This window comes from Tachypleus tridentatus, unplaced genomic scaffold (assembly GCF_004210375.1).
Source record: "Tachypleus tridentatus isolate NWPU-2018 unplaced genomic scaffold, ASM421037v1 Hic_cluster_2, whole genome shotgun sequence".
In the NCBI taxonomy this organism is placed as follows: Eukaryota; Metazoa; Arthropoda; class Merostomata; order Xiphosura; family Limulidae; genus Tachypleus; species Tachypleus tridentatus.
Window position 1 is genome coordinate 41,044,917 of NW_027467782.1, and position 22,478 is coordinate 41,067,394.

A 22,478-nucleotide genomic window follows, 5' to 3' on the forward strand; every position below is an offset into this window, starting at 1 on the left:
TAGAATTTCACGTTTTTAAATTTAACACTGCAACTCAAATAAATATACTACAGGTAACATTTAAATTCCAAACAGAGAATCCAACATCATTAGACGATAAACCAAATAATTCCTTGTAATACAAGAGCAAACACACATTAAACCAATATAAAGAAACACTTTTATATCTATATTAATACAATTTAATAAATCTTGTTCGATGTATTATAGTTTGAAGATGATACTTTTAATTTTCAAGATTTTATAATTTACAAAATATTCTGAGAATACTAAGAGTAATGCAGATAGTATTAATAGGAAATTACACGAAGGTTGTTAAAAACTATAATATGAAAATAAGACAGTTCAATTTTCATTACAATTAAATGATATAAAAGATAACGTATCGTTTTATGAACGAAATCGATAAAAACACAATTTAATTAACGTAGATGGGAGTATTTTAAAATTCCTATCTGGTGCAGTAACAACAGTTTGATCAACAGAGACAATTCTATAAAGAAATTATTTACTTTGTAGGTGAAAAAGGGCCCGGCATGGCCAAGCGCGTAAGGCGCGCGAATCGTAATCCGAGGGTCCGAGTTCGCGCCCGCGTCGCGCCAAACATGCTCACACTTTCAGCCTGGGGGTGTTATAATGTGACGGTCAATCCCACTTTTCGTTGGTAAAAGAGTAACCCAAGAGTTGGCGGTGGGTGGTGATGACTAGCTGCCTTCCCTCTAGTCTTACACTGCTAAATTACGGACGGCTAGCACAGATAGCCCTCGAGTAGCTTTGTGCGAAATTCCAAAACAAACAAACAAATTGAAGGTGAACAAACGAATAATATGAATTATTTGAATCAACCAACTGAAAACCATGATTAGAAAAGTCTTCAGATCATTGGTAAGTATCACTAATATATCAATTCATAGAGAAAACAAAATAAAATATACAAAACAAGAGCTGAGATGTTAGTTTTCAAAGACAAAATTCAGAATAATTGACAGTAGTTAGCTTTTACAGTGGAAAACAGTAGATCGGAGTTAGCTATGTTAGTACAAGCGCTGTATGTGACCGCAAATAGAAAGTTAAGTTCTTGCTTTCTACTCTAAGTAAGCTATCAAATCTATTAAGCAAAGATTACCTCACACTTATAGTTTGTGGCCCCTACACATAGTTATCAGATTTTCATTTATTACACGTGGACTGACATTACTACAGCTACAATTAGAGGTACCTTGAAAATGTTTGAATAAATTGAAAAGAAATACACTTATTATAGCTGTAATAATATCAGTCCACGTGTAATACATGAAAATCTGACAACTATATGTAGGGACCACAAACTGTAAGTATGAGGTAATCTTCTTTCACTTTTGTCTAATATATTTGATAGCTTACTTGGAGTAGAAAGCAAGAACTTAACTTTCTAATTAACTGTAGAGAATGAAAAGCTTTTCGAATGATCAAGCACACATAGTTTTTCTTATAACAAAACCACATCGGGCTATTTACTGTGTCCACCGAGGGCAATCGAACTCCTGATCTTAGCGTTGTAAATCCATAGACTTACCGCTGTCCCATCGGGAGACTATTTCATTAAAACAATAACTCCATGAACATAGTTATTTAATGTTAAGTGTTAACTGATTTTATCTGTTGTCAGTCCAAAACTGGTTGCTTATCAGTTCGATTATAAGACTATAATCGTAAAGTTTTTTAATTAATGATTAAATGGTACAATAGATTATATTACACGTTTTTAAGCTGTGAGTTTTTGTTTCTATTTTTCTCTGTAAATATGCACTCTACTTAAACTAAAGACATACTTATACGACTTGGATTTAAATTTATTCATAAAGAATGTGAAAAAACAACGTATTTGCGAGTCATTTGAAAATACTGAACCACAAGAATAATAGAATCAATTTAAAAGAAAACACCAGTTTTAATAAATGAAGTTTTAATTAAAATTCCTTTTAACCAAAGATTTGTTATATTTTTTAAAATTACGATGGTTTGTTTGTTTTTGAATTACGCTCAAAACTACACGAGGGCTATCTGCGCTAGCCGTCCCTAATTTAGCAGTGTAAGACTAGAGGGAAGGCAGCTAGTCATCACCACCCACCGCAAACTCTTGGGCTACTCTTTTACCAACGAAAAGTGGGATTGACCGTCACATTATAACACCCCCAGGCTGAAAGTGTGAGCATGTTTGGCGCGACGGAGATGCGAACCCGCGACGCTGAAATTACGAGTCGCACGCCATAACACGCTTGGCCATGCCGGATCCTGACAGCATCTGAATCAATATTTACATGTATTTATACTAAATTTATACAAAAATATTTAGAAATACTTTTTCGAGATTTGCGACTGTAATATAAATCCCTTTCACGTATCAGCCCTCAAATATATTCTACCATCATGTTTTCGTTATACACGCTCCCAAGTCACAAGAGCAAAGTTTGAAGACAATAGGCCTTTTCCATTTACTTTAGGCATAAGCAATCAGAAAATAACATTTTTGCCCAGGAACATGAAAAGGTAAAAAATTTTCTTACATAGTGTAATCTTACGTATACGCAGGCAATTAATTTTTAAATCAATACACATGGTGTGTGAAATATCAAACGAAAAGGTTATGGCTGAAAGAAATTTAAAAGCAAGATGGACGATATCAATTTAGATGCTATTTCTGTTAAATTAGTACAGTTTAATAAATGAAAATATGGTCTAAAAAAAAAAAACACCATAAATTTACCTCTGACATCATGTTTGTAATCACCTTCACGATTTTGCATGTGTAAATTCCCGCGTCTTCAAATTGGATGTGGGTTAGCACTAATTTGCCACCGTATTTTATTTGCGTTCTCTCACTATTAATAACTTTTTCTTTGAGATTTGAGTACCAAATAACTGGTTCTTCTCTCGCTTGGTTTGAACATATTAATGTAAGAGTAGAACCACGTTCAATTTCGTAGACGAATGTAAAACCTGAAACAAGCAGGAAACTAGCGAAAATATAAAATAATTGAGTGTAATTAGCCATTGAAATCTCTCTGCACTGTACTCTTTGTAAGTCACTTTCTGTATTGTTTCTAAGTGAAATATCAGTGTTACTATGCGCATAATAGTATTCTTGTTTGAATGACGTCATGAACTGAAGTAACATTGTGAGGTAGAAAAACGTTTTACTAACAATAATGATTGCAAAGTTTATTGCTTTCTGTAGTGTGAAAGACGCTTGAACAGAGAAATTATATTCATGTTTATGTTATGCATAATTTAGATTTAATAAACAATAACAACACTTGCCTAAGAGTTCAACTTGAAATTTAGGTAAAAGCAAATAAAATTTATACGAAATTTTTCTATGCAATTTCTTCTGACAATACAAATCTTAGTCGGCATTTATGATATAAACCATAATAAGACTGCTAACAGATGCCTTATGATACATATAAATTATAATTGAGTAGTTATAAACCTACAAACATTGTAACAATATTTAAATTAAAAATCAGTTAAAGAATATTCACATATATAACTTATGTGACAAATACTGCATTCCATGGTGTTATATAGGGATTAATGACTACAATTAGCTGTATTAATATTTTGTTCTTCAAAACTAATAAGATTTCAATAGTTTGTTTTTTGAATTTCGCACAAAGCTACTCGAAGGCTATTTGTGGTAGTCGTCCCTAATTTAGCAGTGTAAGACAAGATGGAAGGCAGCTGGTCATCACCTCCCACAGCCAACTCTTGGGCTACTCTTTTACCAACGAATAGTGGGATTGATCATCACATTATAACGCCACCACGGCTGAAAGGCGAGCATGTTTGGTGCGACCGGGATTCCAACGCGCGACCCTCGAATTACGAGTCGAACGCCAGATAGCCCTCGAGTAGCTTTGTGCGAAATTCCAAAAAACCCAAACCAAACCATGCTTCTAGATTTTTAACTTGTTCATTTCTCAGTTAAACAACCAAAAACTGAGAAGAATAGCATGCAAAACTAACGTATAACTCAATTACAAGATAGTACATGAATGAAATCCTTTGTTAAATGTAATTTTTGTTAGTGTGACACTTCGGTTTTGGAAACGTAGACTTATATTTCTATAAATCTTCAATTTCATAAATATCTTGTTACGTATTTCTCTTCGTCTTTGAAGTGTGTTCTTGGATATTAAAGGAGGTCCACAGTGCAGCTTAACAGTATGGGGTTCACTATAATGGGGCTTTATTTATATACGTATAAGTCTTTGGGCCCTTTTTATGGCTGACATTTTAATTAATATTTCTGAAAAGATGTCTACGAATTTGTGTCATTCGCTTATTCTAGGTCTTTCTGCAAGCCTATACAATGCGCATGCACATTATATACTGCACAGTATAAATCTGAGCATCACTTGCTGTCAGCGGCAGTTCAGTTTTTTCATGTTAAGAACGTGTGTACACTTTTTACAGAGATCCCTTTATTATGCGTGAGAAAAGAATGTGTGATGATACCGAGCCAAAGAAACCTAACTAGCACGAAACAAAGGAATAAATGAACCATCTGTAAGACTGTTCAATGAAAGAACCAGTAAAAACAGTATTGAATGGCTACCAACTGTTTTGCCTCGAAAACAATCGTAAAGAAAAGGAGCTCTCTAATGGTGAATATGGAACGTCTGCTATCAATATGATTAGAAGATTGTAATCAGAAACGAATTCCTTTAAGTCAAATGGAAATTCAAACGAAAGCTACGAGCCTTTTAAACGCCTTAAAAGAGAACGATGGAGAATGGGGAACTAATGAAATATTTTCGGCAAGCCGTGATTGGTTCTTTTGTTTTAAGCAAACACTAGTTTCCATAATGTTCGTATTGCAGGCGAAAGTTCAAGTGTAGACAAAGATGCTGCTGAAAAATTTCCAAATGAATTTATAGAACTTATTAAAAAGTTCGGTACAAAGATAACCAAACGGGTTTATTTTGGGGAAAATATGCCTTCTATAACTTTCCTATCAGAAAATGAAAAAAACTTGTCCATGTTACAAGCGTTGAAAGATCGTTTAACACTTGTTAGGCGGAAATGGATCTGGCGATTTTAAATTAAAACCTGTGTGCTTGTGTATCGTGCGGAAATCCCCCGAACACTAATCAGCTGTGCAAAGAAGACTCTCTCAGTTGTTTGGCGATGAAATAAAAAAAGCATGGGTCACAAAACCTTTGTTTGAAGACTGGTTAAAAAAGTTATTTTTGTCCTGCAGTTGAACATTACTGCACAAGAAAACAACTTGAACTTTAAAGCCATCCAACGGGACTTTGTGACTTTAATGAAAATGTCAAAATTCATTTTCTTCCACCCAATACAACATCTCTACTGCAATTAATGAATTAAGGTGTCATTGCGACGTTTAAAGCTTATTATTTGAAGCGAACTTTTCTCAAGCAATAAAGGCTACAACTACAGAAGCTGCACTATCTTCGACTAAATTCTGGAAAGATTACATCATCAGAAGTGCTATCGAGAATATCAACGAAGCGAGAGTAACATGAGATCAATATGGAAGCACGTTCTGCCTGATTGTACAAGCTTTAAAAATTTTCCACTGGCTGGTTGAGGCTGAAAAGGCCCGGCATGGCCTAGCGCGTTAAGGCGACGACTCGTAATCCGAGGATCGCGGGTTCGCGCCCGCGTCGCGCCAAATATGCTCGCCCTCTCAGCCGTGGGGGCGTTATAATGTGACGGTCAATCCCACTTTTCGTTAATAAAAGAGTAGCCCAAGAGTTGGCGGTGGGTGGTGATGACTAGCTGCCTTCCCTCTAGTCTTACACTGCTAAATTACGGACGGCTAGCACAGATAGCCCTCAAGTAGCTTTGTGCTACTCAAAACAAACAAAAAAACTGAGGCTGAAAAAAATGTATAGAACAAATATATTGTAGAGAAAAGTTAATTGCCACTTGACAGCAGTAGAAAGAACTTCGGTCTACTAGATTTAATGAATGGGCTGCACAAGGCACATATATGGCAAACTTATTTTCTTCTAAAATCTTTTGCTGCATATCCTTATAACCCCCAGACATGTTAGCAGCATTGTCATAAGACTGACCCCTATATTTTGTAAAATTAAGTTTGCAAACTTCACGTAATTACTGCAATACCGGGTTTGCCATTTCATCAGTCATATGACTTTTTAGTTCCAGAAAGGTTAAAAAGCATTCAATAGGCTGCCCATTTTTTAAGTATCGAGTACAACTCTTAACTGATCTATATGTGATAGATCTGGCGTCGAGTCAACTGACAAGCTAAAATAACCAGAAGAAGTTACTTTATCAACAACGAATGTGTGGACCTTCTGAACCATTGGTTCAATGTGTTCTTCACAGGCGGTTTTGGACAAGTATGAAGGATTTCCTTTTCCAGAATTTCCATATTTATAAATGTGTCCTGCTAAAAATGGATCAAACTGACTTTTGAGCTCAAGTAGCTCTAAAAAATTCCCATTCTGCAGTGAACCAAATTTTATCTGTTCAGTGAAAAGCCAGGCTACGTTCAGCTAACGTACAAATAACAACTATTGCGTGCTCCAAGACATGTTCCCAGTAATCGCACTCTTCTTTTAATTTGTTTTTCCAACTCTTGTTGCAAGTCTAAACCTTGTCTGTAAGTTAAGTATGTTAGCTAGAGTCTCGGTGAGTAGTGCTTCTTTCATGATGATCAATTACAATAGTATTTCGCCAGTCACTGAACCCTTCTATTTCAACAAAACACGAGGAAAATTTAGGGACAAAGAGTCGATAGTAAATACAATAGCCACTCTCTCTTGTGTTACTCACCATTGGTTTTTACCCCAAAGAAAAGTTTTTGCAAACAGTATTTCATTGGTTTGCTACTACTAAAAATCCAGCAAGATTTAACAAATGACCCATTGTGGTGTTAACAGTCAGTGGGTCCACAAGCAATCCAATAAGCCACATCAGCAGCAGAGAAATCGAGCCACAACCCTGGATCTTTTGCTTTAGTTTCTTCATCTTTTGTAGACTGAAGCATTTTACCATAGTTCAGCAATTTTCATTTTCAGAAATTATTTCAACTTTAAACTGTCTTATAGAGCAACTTGCATCAACATTAACACGAGAGATTTCTGGAGAATTTACAAGCATAGTAAGATCAGTTGTGAAAGCTGTTCCAGTTGAGCAAGCCTGTGACACCTCAACGTCACCATGATATTCTGATCTTCAAGTGGACAAAGTGGTACTTGTAGGTGTGAAGCTTGGTTCAAATTTAATCATGTCAGAGTCAGATACAGTACAAGTGACTTCTCATGGTTTTGATGTGGAAGATCTTGTTGTGTAAGTTCAGTGAAAAAATTAATCTGCTATCTAGTCTTGGCCACTAAATCCAAAGCCTTTTGTTGGTTCTCTTTTGCCAGTTTTTTCTTTTGTGCACCACTTAAATGAACATGTTTCATCTTGCAGTCTGAAAAATACAGAAAAAAACACACAAAATAATACGGATCATATATAATTATAATGATAAGAAAAACACTGAAATTTATAAAGAAAAACATTCGTAAGACAGTCAAACATACTAAACTCTAGGTCTACATTTAGACAAAGACTGTCAGAAAGTTATCCTAAGGTCCAGGTCCATCAGCACATAAACATGAATTCATAAATACATTTATTGACTTGCTGTATTATGATATGTTGAAAACCATTCATGACTGGCCTCAATCTATTTTAGAAAAATTAATTTTCAGTCATTGCAAAAGTTTCATTTCGGTTGTTGTTATGGTAGCTGATTGCAAGAAGCAATGTCAAAGGCTAGAGTACTTTAATCCTAATATCTGAAGAATGAGTTGTAACCTCAACTTTTCTTTTGAGCTCAGATTTGACCTGGGACTATTAGATGAGCCAACAAACCATGCATCAACAAAATAGGCATATGTCTGAAACTTTACTTACATGCCTGGATGCGAAGGCAAATTCAAAACGACAGCCTCACACTGGGAATAGTCCACTTCATTATTCCAGGCTACAGTAGCGTTTCCAGTGTACTTACACTAAACTAGTTACAGTATTTAGGCCTAACGTTATTGTCATTCAGTTCTTAGATAACATTAACGTTAGGCCTAATGCTAATACAGGGTGGCCCGTAAGTCCCTATCCATCCATATGTTATTATGTTATATTCAATTATGTATTATATATTCGTTTCTTTTTTTCAGAGAAATATGGCCGATGTAAGCCCATTTATACTTGAAAATGTCTCCCAGAACATGGCGTCGCATAATATTATGCAGCGAGAATGAGGGACAGTACACAGATACATCAGATATATGGATGGGTAGAGACTTACGGGTCACCCTGTACATTGCAAATGAGGCCACTAACGTTAAGCCTAGTACTTAGTACTAACCTTGCTCACATGAACTTGTTCAGTTTATGCACTATTTTCAATCCTAAATTGATTTTCTTGATTTTTCAGTTCTTTACATTACCTTCGTATGACCACGATGACACATTACTGTACTACTTAGTAGTAGTATGGTATAAACATAGCAATGTTAAGAACCTTGTTATCGAACAAGTCGAACGAAGTCTTACGTAATTTAACCTAAAAGATCAAATTATCGCCTTTAGACTGCTCCGATCTTTCAATTGTTTTCCCAGCTTTTCAGAAATGTAATACAACACATAGTGATCTGAATTTATAGTCACAAAATAGTTGAATTACACCTGAAAGTTTGTCTTCGTCGTATTTGTGTTTCTGTCTCGGATTGTTCGTTCGTCTCATAAAAAAATATCACCAGAAGGCACCCTTGTACTTATCTCCTTAGTAAATCTCAGCTTCAGATTTGCTTATATTATTACATAATTACAAGGGTATACATACATGCCCAAATGCTCTTACAGGTTACATGTAATATATGAACGGTAGCATTGCTACAGTAGCATTCCTTTCTAAAATTTTTCTTGGTATGATAAATTACAAAACATGTACTCACAAACAAAGGTTTTAACAGCAAGCTATTTGAAGCCAAAACTTCCGGCTCAGAAAACTTCAGTGAAAACACACTTATAAAGCAATTCTAAGGCAAATAAAACCAAAACAAACAAGACAATATAAGGCACGAAAACAAAACCGAAAAAAACATTAAACTAGCCACGTCTCTGAACACATCTGTTACCATTTCGTTTGACTTATATTTCTGTGGTATTATTCTCTTTGTTTCTGTAGATGTGACTGAATAAAGCAGTAAAAGATAAAACAAAACAGTTCCACTGCCTATAATTTCTTATAAACAGCCACAGCAGAAGAAATGATTGAGAAAAATATTTCATCTGCAAAGTTAGATAGACATCATAACATGTGATCATCTTTTACCTGAAGTTTTATCAACATTTTGTACCGCTCTTTAGAGTAATCTTTCGCAAATCAATTACTTCTTACTTCAGATACATAGTTTGGTAGATTCTCGAAACTTTAGTCACTAACCGAGCCAATGAAAACTTTTTAACAATGCAGAGTAAAATCAAGCACGGTAGATAAGAGCAATTACAAAAAAAATCAACAAAAGTTGAGTGTGGTAGTGAAAGAGATAAGGGCATTATAACTAAGGGGAAATCTCTGTGGTTATCCCTTCCATTGTTGCCCTAATCATGTGCGTATTTTGCGTAATGGTTAATCCAGGGCTGCTTTAGTTGATTGTTAAGCCTTTATAGCATGTGATTTTACGTATGAATGATGATAATACTAATCTTTAGAGGAAGTTAAACTTGCAAGTTTGTTGCAGGGATTCAGTTCATTTTTGCAGAGAATTTCCTTTATACTTTGTTTTAAACTTTTGATTTGAAGTTCTTCTGTGATATATTTGAATTTTTGGTCTGGTTGTTTTGTATTAAGGACAAAGCTACACAATGGGCTATGCTCTGCTCATCACGAAACCAAGTTTTTAGTGTTATAATTCCGCAGACATACCGCTGCAGACCTTCAGGTTTTGGTAACATTTCTTTAACAGACCTGTCATGACGTCAAGGAAATAAAAATTTGTACGGGGCAAAACTCACTTAAGGAGATATTAGGACTACTGTATTAACTAACTTAGGAAAAGAGTGGACGTTTGAAGCACGGGACATGAACTTCACACAGCAACCGAACAACAAACAGAAAACACCTTTTTACTCTACTGTTCATGGTTTTTACTTACTGCTTGAGGCAGCAAGTCAACAACCAACCATTCAGTAGGAAGCGCCTCTAGCATAATTTTATTAAATCAAAGGTTGAACAGAAAATCAACCAAAAAAGTGCAGAACGAAGAAATATCCTAATTTCTGACCAATCCTGGCTTTAATAAATATACATAAGGATAACAACGACTTTGCAATGTTGTAATTATTTTGTTAAATATATTGTCAGATTTAATATTATCTTTCTGAATTTCATTTCTAGGTTTTTTATGCTTGAAAGTTTGTTTAAGAAATTTAGAAAACTATATAAACAAAGAAGAAATTGTGGCAGTTTAAAATATAAAAATTTTAACAAACGAAACTTAAAAATTGATCTACTTGAATAAAACGTAAATATACATAAGTGACATCTCTTGGTACGTACAGTTACATAATGTATTTGATTGTACGGAATTAATGTCTCCCTAGATAAATTATTGTGTATATGTGCACATGAAAATGGTTTTAAATGATACAATTTAGGATGTGGGTGCACATAGAAGTTGTGTCTAATGGATTAAATGAAACAGAACATTTAAATAAATTTATTTTACTGGTTTTCTTAGATGTATTTATTTCTTCATCGCTTCAAATATACATGTATATAACTGTATGCTTTTTCAACTATATATATATATACATATATATCTTGACAGTGTATTTTGTTTTCTACAGCATTTGTTTGTGTTAAAGTTACGTCTTTCGATAACATATCTCCTGAAAATGAAACATCAGAAACCGTCAGTGTAGAAAATGGAGTGGAAATGATCACAATACCTGGTGAAATGAACTAGTCGGTAACAAATCCAGATAACGAGACAGAACCAGAACGTGGGGAATGGAAAGGAAAACTGGACTTTGTTTTAAGTTTTATAAACTACGCTGTCGGTCTTGGCAACGTATGGCGATTTCCATACTTATGTTATGAAAATGGTTGAGGTATGTGTCTTGTGGTTTAATCCAACATAATATACATGAAACCTTTACCTTATTAAATGTTAAATCGATGGTTCTGATATATTATATGTTGTTGTTTGTTATTTAGGGGCATTTTTGTTTCCCTACCTCATCTGTTTAGTCTTGTGTGCTGCTCCTCTATTCTTCCTGGAAGTGGCCATTGGTCAGTACCTCAGCGTTGGTGGTATCGGGGTCTGGAATTTAGTTCCTATCTTTAAAGGTAGCTATTGTTGTTTACTTCTAATGCCTTAGTATTTTTTACCTTTTCCGGATACATATAACTCATACTTGTGTCTCAAATATGTCAACAGTTCTTATATTATGTAATCTATACTTTCACTAGGAATTGGCTTTGCTTCAATGACCATCGTTTGTCTTTATAATATCTACCATGTGGTGATAATAGCTTGGACTTTATTCTACTTCTTTTCCTCAATGACGTCACCACTGCCTTGGGAATCGTGTGGTAATTGGTGGAACACAAAATACTGTATGAAAGAGGGAACCAACATCACGAATCTCAATGTTACAGCCACCGAAGCAAAATCACCTGTAACCGAATTCTGGGAGTAGGTTTAATTTTTTATTTTTCAGATTAATCTTTTATTTTCGATCAATAAATAAAAGTCGTATTTGGATCTAGTGTTCTCAAAATATTGTTTTCTATGTATATATATATACATATATATATATTACAATGGGAGTACAATTAAATAACTATTTTCTATCAACATAATGTTATTATTTATTCATTTTCCACATTTGTACACTGGTTTTTAGTCCAGTTAACTGTTTACCAGTAATTTATATTTTTCTACTTTAATTTATGAAAATTATATTGTCGATAGTCCAAGATGTTTAACTTGTCCAGCCACAATGGATTTTAATTTAAGATATACCACTATGTAAAATGATAATATAATTTATTTACTAACTTATAATATATGTGGTTTAAGTGTGTAGAACAAACAACTAATCCTTTACATTTAAGTTTCAATCTCGGTAGATCTCAGAGTAATAAAGATCTTCCCAATTGTATTGAAATTGATCCCATTAACAAACATTCATTTACTAATGTCAAAATAACTATCTTTGAAAATTATACAATGTAAATCTACTAATAAAAAGAGGAAAATATTTTGAAGAAAAAACTCCTTATTCTTATGAATTATACAATGATTTTCAAAACAAAACTGCTGAATCTTTAAATAAAATTATTTGTATTAGAATTTTAATTGTAATAAATACTTGTAATAGTAAAAAAAAAAGAAGTAAAGGTGGCTTCCTAGTGGCATAATGGTTTGTCTGAAGACTTATAATGCAAGTAACAGATATCTCAATGTGTAACTTTGTGCTTAACAATGACAAAGTTAAAGATAAAAATATAAAAAATATGATTGCTTTTGATAATTTGTATGAGAATGTAAGATACTTCTTTTAGCAGATATGTTAACACCTAAAATTAATAATAATAGAAGTTTTTTTATATAAATGAGAGAAAATTTAAATATTTGTAAAATAATTGTTAAATTTTGAATTCAAACATCTTTCTATTAAAGTTTAATTTTAAATTTGATTAAATTTTGTTTAATATCATTTTTAAGTAAAAGAGTGGAGGTTGGAAGTTTCAACTTTTAGAATTTTTAGGATGCTTTTAAGGTTGTATCTGAATATTAAGCGTAACTGCCTTCTCACAGTTGGCTGCAGCCCTATGAAAGGCAGAAGGAGTTGAGGTATTACGTTTGTAAGCACTCAAATTCTAACCCTTAAATGATTTTACATACCTGCTGACTAGTCTGACATCAGTGTCTGGATTTTGTCTGATAAAATAATGTAATGACCACTTACATTATTTGTTGTGACTCATGGTTGAGAAATAAGATTGATAATTCAAAATAACTGTTTAATTTTAATTCTGTTATAATGTTTGTTATACGTATATTTTGTTAGTTGGTAGAAGTTGGTTAAAAATACAAGCACATCATTCAAAGTCATTATACGTAATTGGTATAATTATAAGGTAATTGTTCCAGGGGAAGCACACTTCCTCCAGAGGTACACATGTTTTAATTAGGGAAGTTTAGAAATAGTGTTTCAAAATTATTTTGCATGTGAGTCACTATTCTCACAAACTACCATTGCCTTTGTTTCTCTTCCTTTTCACAATATGAGATTAGTGTGTAGAATTCTGTTCAAATCAGATGATGCTTACTGTAGCTACATCTAGGAATAGGCTTAAATAACAATGACTGTAATAATAATGGACACCTTATGTGCCAGTTTATGATGCACCATGTACCTTGTGACCCAGTTAACCTTGTTATTGTTAATCTTGTAAGATAAATTTTAGGACATATATTTCTAGGTATAATTGGTTTTTAAATAACCTTCTTTGTTTCTATTATTGGCTTGAAAGGTACTTATAATACCATAGTTGACAGTTTTATCATTTAACACTCAAAAATTAAAAAATTATGAAACCCTAACTGAAGTTGGTTCAATAGTACATTTCAATAAAACAGTATTTATTACTCTTTTGAAGGCATCGAACATTACAAATTACTTCAGGAATACATGACTTGGGAGGTGTGAACATGGAACTGAGTTTGTGTTTGTTACTTGCCTGGTTTCTGGTTTATTTGGTCATCTTGAAAGGACTAGTGGCAAAAGAGTAGTGGCAAGGTGAGATATAAACTAAAATAAAACTTGGAAACAAAAGAAAAAGGAAAGATTGCATAAAACAGTGTTACAGTAATCACAAGGAAAGCTAACCTAATGACATAAAACACCATTACAGTAATCATAAGAAAGCATTACCTAATGACATAAAAACCATTACAGTAATCATAATAAAACATCACCTAATGACATGAAACACCATTTCAGTAATCATAAGGAAACATCACCTAATGACATAAAACACCATTTTAGTAATCATAAGAAAACATCACCTAATGACATGAAACACCATTACAGTAATCATAAGGAAACATCACCTAATGACATGAAACACCATTACAGTAATCATAAGAAAGCATCACCTAATGACATGAAACACCATTACAGTAATCATAAGAAAACATCACCTTTTATTTAATCCAATAATCTTTAATGTTTCTAGCATTAATTATTTCATATCTTTGGACTGTTTTACTTTATTATTTGTTCATTGTTTACAGATTATTAAGGTGTCAGCAGTCACTCCATACGTCATTCGAATCATTCTTCTTCTTCGTGGAGTGGCGTTAGAAGGCGCAGGAGACGGACTACTTTTTTACGTTACTCCTCAATTCGACAAACTTTTGGATCCCAAGGTTCGTTTATGTTATTGTTATTACATTCACATACTAATGTTATTGTTATTATATTCATATACTAATGTTATTGTTATTATATTCATATACTAATGTTATTGTTATTGTATTCATATATAAATGTTATTGTTATTATATTGAGATTTAAATGTTATTGTTACTATATTGAGATTTAAGTGTTATTGTCATTATATTCATATACTAATGTTATTATTATTACATTCATATACGATATAAACACTAGTAAATATTAATGTTAGATGTTAAAGGTTGTTGAACAGAAGCAATGGCATATTCTTTTACCAACGAATAGTGGGATTAACCGTATATTTTAATGCCCCTGACGCTAACAAACACAAACAACCAGGCTGGACAACAAATACAACTTCCTATCTAATGTAACTGTAGTTTAGTCTTTAGTGAAAACAGTGTCATTGTTAATCAGTAACTGTCAAGCGACTTTTTTTTCTCGTTTATTTGCTATCAAGTTTTAATACTAGTTAATAATTCTTTAATCAAAACGCAACGAAACTAAATTAGTGTTAAATTTAAAGAAGTGAACTCTTTGTAATCAGTATTAATTTATTGTATTAATGTTATTAGGTCTGGGTGGCAGCAGGAACGCAAGTGTTTTTCAACTTTGGTATTGGTTTCGGTTCTGTCGTAACTCTTGGAAGTTTAGCCACAACTTCTTCCGGTAACAAACAAACTCTTAAGAAATGTTTTCTTATGTGTTAATTTAATTATTTAACAATGATTCGCACAAAAATGTTCAATGTAATAATTCTCTATACTCTGTATTCCTTATTCTTTCAGTGTTTCTGTTTCCATGGATATTATTGTACACCTTGCACACATTCATAATTGTTTCTATATTTTTATTTCTAGAGACGGATATATTCTTTGTGTTATTAATCCTGCTACCAGTATATTTGCTGGTAGCGTTGTATTTTCCGTCCTCGGACACATGGCATATTTGAAAGGCGACGGGACTGAAGTTGCTGATCTTGTAAAGGCCGGTGAGATAATTCAGTCTTCTAGTGCTTCAGTTGTTTATATAAACAGTAAAAGCTCTGTTTCTGTACAAAATCAACGTGTAACAGAATATTTCAGAACAAACTTTATTAATATTTTCTTGAATCTTGGTTCTAAAACATTTAAAATGAAACGCCTATTGGTAAGTTACAGTGTATCAACATCTTAATATACACTAAGTATTATCAGACAGTGACCTGCTGTGTTATTTTCAGAGTACAAACACGGTCTTTGTTCAAATATAATCTAACATGGTGTATTTTCTTCAGGTCCAGGGTTGGCTTTCCTTGTTTATCCAGAAGTTGTTCTACAGTTGCCACCTCCCCCTTTATGGTCAATTGTGTTTTTCCTCATTCTGTTAATTCAGATAATATGTTGATGTGTGTTATTTGATAGCCAGGTGAGCATTTAATACGTTGATGTGTGTTATTTGATAGCCAGGTGAGCATATAATATGTTGATGTGTGTTAATTGATAGCCAGGTGAACATATAATATGTTGATGTGTGTTATTTGATAGCCAGGTGAGCATATAACATGTTGATATGTGTTAATTGATAGCCAGGTGAACATATAATGTGTTGATGTGTGTTATTTGATAGCCAGGTGAGCATATGACATGTTGATATGTGTTAATTGATAGCCAGGTGAACATATAATATGTTGATGTGTGTTATTTGATAGCCAGGTGAACATATAAGATGTTGATGTGTGTTAATTGACAGCCGGGTGAGCATATAACATGTTGATATGTGTTAATTGATAGCCAGGTGAACATATAATATGTTGATGTGTGTTATTTGATAGCTAGGTGAGCATATAATGTGTCGATGTGTGTTAATGTACGTCAACATTGTGAAATATTCAGAGACTAAACACTGTCTTTCGTTTTTGTTTTAAATTTATGCGTTTCTGTTGTCGTTTGTTTGGTGGGAGTTTTAACGTCTTGTGCGTGGCTCAACGTATGGAATCTCCTTGGAAGTGAAATAAACAATTTCAGCAGTATAAAAACGTGAGTAACGTTAACGTGGGGGTGTTATTTAGTACGTCCGTTACATTTTACCCAATTACACATTTCAACGAAGAACAAGAGATTTTCGAGAGAACCGATAGGTATGGGGAAAACAATTAGCAAGTTGCGACTGTTTTTTGGGATTTAGAAATTCTGCCAATCCCTCAATGAACGTAAGGCTAGTACGTGAAATTTGTAAAACTTGTAGTTGATGAAATGAAAGGATATCATTGTCATTAATTACACTGACAACCTGAGTAGCAACATGAGATAACGGTAGAAGCTACGAACTGTTTTACTCCATGACTCCCATATATTATTCCCTGGTGTGCGTGTAACACACAGAAACTTATAACTTAAAACGTCCTCTCACGCAAGATGAAGTATTACGTTATCAAACTAAATAATAACACGTGTGTTTGAAACTTTATTATATAAAACATTAATTCATTAAATATATATACAAGGATGACCGAAATCTTAAGGCCAATGAACATAAGGAAAAAATATGCATTTTGCGTTGTTAGACAAAACCACTTATTTGAGTAGAGCTTCAAAATATGAAAATAAGAAAAGGGAAAATAAAAATAAAAAACATTTTAGCATTTAATAGGGAAAATGTGAACACTATGAAATTAACCTAAATACTAGCTGGTCAAAAGTTTAAGACCATACCAAAAAGAAGTCCTAAACAGGGTAGGAAATGCCCAACAAGGGGCCTCAGTAGTGAGTTGCACGGCCGTCATTGCGAATAATTGCAAACATTCGCTTTGGCATGGTCGATATGAGACTTCGCAGAAAGCTGGCTGGTATACTGCTCCAAGTGGTGAAGATGGCTTTACGAATATCATGCACTGTTTGAAATTGACGTCTATTTCTATAGATTTTCTTTGTCATCTACCCCCAAACATTTTCAATTTGGGTTCAGTTCGGGCGAACACGCTGGATGGTCCCAAAGAATCACGGGCATTGTGGATTGCAGAGTTGTTCTGCTGAAAGATCCAGTTATTTCCACACAAGCGGGGGCCTTCAGTCAATAAAATTGCTCTCGCCAACATGCCAATGTAGCCAGTTGCTGTTTGACGCCCCTGTATAACCTGAAGCTCTATTGTTCCATGGAAGAAGAAAGCACCTCAGATCATGATGGAACCTCCTCCACTGTGTCGTGTAGAAAATTTCTCTGATGGGATATCCTTATCGTGCCAGCAACGTTGGAAGCCATCTGGACCATCCAGGTTAACTTTTTTCTCATCGAAAAACAAAACATTCTTCCACTTTTCTACGTCCCGTGTTTGGTGCTTCTCAGCAAAGTTTAACCGAGCGTTTCGTGGTGTGGAAGGAGGCGTAGCCTTTGAAGACGTTTATCATTTTTAAAGCCTTTCTCTCGTAGGTGTCGTCTTATTGTTCTTGAGCTGCATTCTCTGTCCGTAAAAACCTTAATCTGGTTCGACGATCGGCTGTTGTCTTGCCGGACAACCCGTCGAATTCTTCTGCTCAACGCCGGCGAAATGTTTTTGGGCTGACCACTTAAAATTCTCGTTCCATATCCCTCAGGATCAAGAAATTTGCAACAGCAGTTTTACTTTTACAGAAGAACGTAAAATACAACAGTCAAAACAACTTACAGGCTCATTTTGTTTTATAAAACAATTTTTTTGTTATGTGGCCAACCTTACCCCATTTAAAACACTACAAGTCCTCGCACTTATTTTGTCCGTTTCGCCAGTTTACTTTTTCATTTGTACTCTTACTTATCATACTTATTACAGACTGCTTGTGCCTGTATATCTGTTGCTCTCTTGTTTCCTTGATTAAATCTAATAAGGTTGCTTGTGGGGAATTGGATTCATTAACATCACTCAGAGTTCTATCGCTAAGTGACCTTCGCTCATACTCAGACTTTAGTGTATCTTGGATCATCATCTAATCTAAGTTCTACGTAATCTATTACCTTGCTCTTGTAGCTTATGTCCAAACACTCGAACAGACTCACCTTTTTCTTGATTCATATTTCGTAATTGTGCCATGATTGTGCTTGGCCTTTCTCGTTTACCATATTCCTCTGTCAGCATACGTATTAAAAACTGAAAGTCTACAGTTTCACGCAATGCCTCAATGAAACGTTTTGCTTTTCCTGCTGTTCTTAGTCTCAAAATGTCTGATTTTTGTGCGTAATTGATTGATTGATTGATTTAGTGTTTTATGGCACAAAGCAGCGAGGCTATCTGCGCCAGACATTCGGTAAAAATGTAAAAAAAAATAAATGTAGTAATAGACATAAATGGAAATGAAGGTAAAACAAAAAAGTATAAAACCAATGTTGACACCTAGTCTACAATGTTAAGATAGAAGGCAGAGTATAAGAAGTTGTAAGGTATTTACTCTAGCAAAAAGGTAATGATCATAACCCGCCAGGAAGACTAACAGGTAAGTTCAAGAACCACCGTCAGTCACCTGAAGTTGGTCTTTTCAGTCCTGGTTCCGGGTTATGTGTCATAGCAACCAGTATCAAAATGTAAAAGAATAGAAGTTTTAAAAGATACATAGCAAAATTGTAACAATGAGTAGCCAAATGTCCAGTAAAAAGATAGTCAAGTAAATGGAGTAAAATTTGTAAAAGTAAATGAAGGTAAAAACAAAACAGCAATTAAAACAGAAAATGGTGTAAAAACCAAGGGTGACATCCAGTCTTCAAAGTTGTAAAATATTTACTCTAGCAAAATGGTAATGATCATAACCTGCCAGGAAGACTAACAGGTAAGTTCAAGAACCACCGTCAATCACCTGAAGTTGGCCTTTCCAGTCCTGGTTCCGGGTTATGTGTCATGGCAGCCATTATCAAAATGTAAAAGAATAAAAGTTTTAAAAGACACTCCGCAAAATCGTAATAATGAGTAGTCAAATGCCCAGTAAAAAGATAAAAGTCAAGTAAATGGAGTAAAATTTGTGAAAGTAATTGAAGATAAAAGCAAAACGGCAATTAAAACAGAAAATGGCGTAAAAACCAATGTTGACATCCAGTCAACAAAGTTGTAAAGGACTACCTGTAGCAGAATGGTAATGATCATAACCCGCCAGGAAGACAAACAGGTAAGTATAAAAACCACCGTCAGTCACCTGAAGTTGGTCTTTCCAGTCCTGTTTCCGGGTTATGAGTTAATATGGCCAGTACTAAAAAGTAAAGTAGTAAAAGTGTGAAATGATATGCAGCAAAAGTATAATAAAAACTCGCCAGGACGACTAACGAGCAGTTCAAACAGTAGCGTTAGTCACCTGAAGTTGGCCTTTCCAGTCCTGTTGTCGAGTTATTTAATGTTCTGGCCATTGTCCAATGTCAAATTGAATGAGAGAGATTAAAACTGTAAAAAAAGAACCACAATTAAAAAGGTGTAATGAATAAATATGCAACACTTAAATGAGATTAAAAAGATTAATGGCCATTAAAAAATTAAAAACATTATCAAGGTGGACAGAGTCACCATCACCAATAACTCTGTCCAATGTTACAGACTGACCCTGGGAAAAAATATGTTTAAAATATTGCCGTCGTTGAGAATTGTAACGATGGCAAGAAAGTAAAACGTGGCTGATAGTGATTTGAGTGTTACACAAACTACACATTGGTGCATCAGTTCCAGATAAAAGAAAATGATGAGTTAAAAAACTGTGATCAATGCGTAGCCTAGTGAGAACAACTTCCTCCTTCCGAGCTTTACGGAAGCTAGATGGACAAAGTCCAATTTTGGGTTTGATTTGAAAAAGGTTGTTGTCGCGTTGCTCACTCCAAGTGGACTGCCAGCTGACACGAAGCCGAGCCTTGAAGATAACACCATAGTCCATGTACGGAATAGGTATAGGAGTGATGGTGCTGAAGCAGACATATTTAGCTGCCATGTCTGCAAGCTCGTTCCCGCGAATACCAACATGGCCTGGTATCCAGAAAAACTGGATTGAAGTAGCTGCTAATGAGAAATGGGCCAGTCGGTTTCGAATATCAGCGAGAATAGGATGTGAGCTAACGTGTAGCGATTCCAAGGCAAGTATAGAACAAAGCGAATCAGTATAAATAGTGCAGTTGGAGTACTGCTCAGCTGCAATATGATCCAGGGCAAGAGATATGGCATACAGTTCAGCAGTGAACACAGAAGCTGTAGAAGGGATTTTGCGCGCAACTACTGACCAACAGCAAACCATAGCAGAGCCCACTGAGTTACTTGATTTGGAACCATCTGTATAAATGGGAACAGAATGATTGTTTGAAAGATATTCATTGAATAAAATACGGTACTTTCAATCTGGAGTATCTGCCTTTTTTAGGTGACTGAAAGAAAGGTCACATTTGGGGGTTGTAATAAGCCATGGTGGGATGGGCCGACCTGTGGAATCTGCAATGTTATCCAAGAACAGACCCAATTCATCCAATTGCGCCCGGATGCGAAGGCCAAACGGAGCAATGACAGATCGTCTGTTCTGAAAAAGTACTGCCCACCGAGAAAGGAAAACACATGGGATGCTTTGGTAAGGAATGAAGTTTCGAAGTATATTGTAAAGATAGTTGCAAACGGCGAAGGTGTAGAGAAGGTTCATGAGATTCAATGTATATACTTTGAACTGGAAAGGTACGGAAAGCCCCAGTGCAGAGTCGAAGTCTTTGGTGATGAATGGGGTCCAGCATCTTTAATGGTCTGGCAGAGCCATAGACCATTGATCCATAATCGAGTTTCGATCTAGTAAGAGCACGATATACCTTTAACACTGAATAGCGATCTGTCCCCCAACTGGTAGAAGAGAGAACGCGGAGGATGTTCAGTGCTCTTGTGCATTTGACCCGAAGCTGCTTTAAGTGTGGTATAAAGGTCAGTTTACGATCAAAGATAAGCCCCAAGAACTTGGTCTCCGGGACCACTGGCAGCAAAACTTCACCGATATGAAGTTCAGGATCAGGGTGAATACCCCGTCGACGGCAAAAGTGCATGCATACAGTTTTGGAGAGAGAGAAATTAAAGCCGTTCGCCAGAGTCCACTTCCGTACACAATTGAGGGCAGTTTGTAGTTGCCGCTCAATATATCTCATGTTTGATGACTGACATGAGATGTGAAAGTCGTCGACATACAGCCCATTCGCAACAGTGAGAGGGAGTTGTTCAGTGATGGCATTTATCTTTATACTGAAGAGTGTAACACTCAATACACAGCCTTGAGGGACTCCAAGTTCCTGTACAAAAGAACGGGAAAGTGTCGAACCCACACGAACTTGGAATCTCCTGTCCATTAAAAATTTTTTAATAAACATGGGTAGATGGCCACGTAACCCATATGTATGGAGGTCTCGCAAAACGCCATACCTTCATGTTATGTCGTAAGCCTTCTCTATGTCAAAGAATATTGATACAAGATGTTGGCGGTTGAGAAAGGCTTCTCTGATAGATGTTTCAAGACGAATTAGGTGGTCTGTGGTGGAATGCTGTCAACGGAACCCACACTGGGTGGGCGAGAGGAGGTTGTTTGATTCAAGGAACCAAACATTCCGAGCATTAACCATCCTTTCTAATGTCTTACAGAGACAGCTCGTCAAAGCAATTGGATGGTAGTTTGAAGGAATCTTGGGATCTTTCCCTGGCTTAGAGAAAGGTAAAATAATAGCCTGGCGCCAGGCATCAGGAAAAACATTCTCCTGCCAGATCCGGTTGAAAACAATCAGAAGGGCATCAAGAGAAGCAGGAGATAGATGGTGCAGCATGTCATAATGAATATCATCAGGTCCAACAGACGTACTGGCAGACCGATGAAGGGCCATTTATAGTTCCACCAGGGTAAAGGGACAATTATAGTCAAAGAAACAGTCAGTTAGAAAGGAAAGAGGTGATCGCTCTGCCCGAGTTTTGATGGCCAGGAAGGTGGAGGAACAAGCAGAAGTGCTAGATACCCGGCAAAAGCTTTCACCTAGAG